Raw genomic sequence first — 1,307 nt, 5'->3', positions numbered from 1 at the left:
ACATAGTCTGTATTATCTCAGTAGCTGATTATGAAGTTTAAGTTTAATGAAATAATCAAGATAACTTCACTGAACTCTTTCAAAGTCTACAAAACAGAGCTTTGAGAAGAATACTGAGAGTATTTAAATCATCTTCTATTAAAGCAATGGAAATTGAAGCTTCAATTCCATCTTCTGCTATTCAATTTGAAAAGGCCTGTATGAACTATGCTCTGAGAGTGCCAGCGTGACTCAGTTGGTAAGACTGGTAATCAAGGCCGCACACATTAGAGGTGCGTGGGTTCGAATCCCACCGCTGGCACCTGTCACTTCTTACCCATGAAAGCCCCCATGTAATAGAGGCTCAGCCTAATTAGTAAGGCTTGATGCGGGGTATAACTTCCTACTGCAAGTCAAGCCACTAGTTAAGTGAGATTCTGTGAACACTCATCAGGGTCAGCATGAGATGCCAATGTCCCACTATTCTACTGTACACCTGTCAAGGTTCTAACAATATAGAGTCAAGCCTAATGTAGTGATTATACACTACTTAAGCAAGTCTCTAACTAGGGCCATCATTGGAGCCTAGCTCCCCCTTAAATACAGAGAATGATTTTGAAAACCACCTGACTAGCAGGCCTAGACGCGCATCTAGGCCCTAGGCAGGGCACCCTGATAGGCTAGAGCCTGCAAGCTCACTGTCAAGCCCTAATACTGGCAGGGAGGACTGCAGTCATCAAGCCTATGATTAGTCCCTAACATGGGGTGAGGCCACGACAGCTGATTGGTAGGCCTATGGGCATCTAATGGGGCCGAGATCAGCAACCGGAAGCTTGGTGTGTACATCATCAAGTGGGCGGTGGCAGCCACTAACTAACACCTCTGGAAATTAGTGACTGGCCTGAGAGGACGGATGCGGTGGTCGGTTAATTATAGGGGGTTAAATGTAATTAGCTTAAGGTGCATCCTGCGGGTGGCTAGCGCCCGTAGTCTAACTCTTTTAAATAGAGAGATTAAACTCAGTGTAAATATCAAATGATTAGAAGTATGATTAAACTCCAAGTTGAATTTTAAATATCACATTCAACAAAGAACTGTTAAGGTAGAAAGACTATTGAATAATATAATCAGACTATTAAATATAGAGAGAGATCTATTCTTCCAGGCTATAAGACAGTTATATATAGCCTGTATTACATCAGTAGCTTATTATGAAGTTCAAGTTTGATAAAATAATCAAGAGAATTTTACTGAACTCTTTCAAAGTCTGTAAAACAGAGTCTTGAGAAGAATTCTGAGAGTATTCAAATTATCTTCTATTAAAGCAA

The 1,307-nt window shown here is 41.0% G+C and overlaps 1 non-coding gene across 1 annotated transcript; it reads left to right on the top strand.

Moving 5' to 3' along the window:
• The first annotated feature begins 220 nt into the window (after nt 1-220).
• BDBG_16088 lies at nt 221-301 on the top strand. Its single transcript has one exon. It is a non-coding gene; the product is annotated as a tRNA-Leu (tRNA).
• Nucleotides 302-1,307: the final 1,006 nt, after the last annotated feature.

This window comes from Blastomyces gilchristii, assembly GCF_000003855.2.
Source record: "Blastomyces gilchristii SLH14081 genomic scaffold supercont1.1, whole genome shotgun sequence".
NCBI classification, from domain to species: Eukaryota; Fungi; Ascomycota; class Eurotiomycetes; order Onygenales; family Ajellomycetaceae; genus Blastomyces; species Blastomyces gilchristii.
Note: the sequence above shows the minus strand (reverse complement) of the source record. Positions and strands in the feature narration are given on the sequence as shown.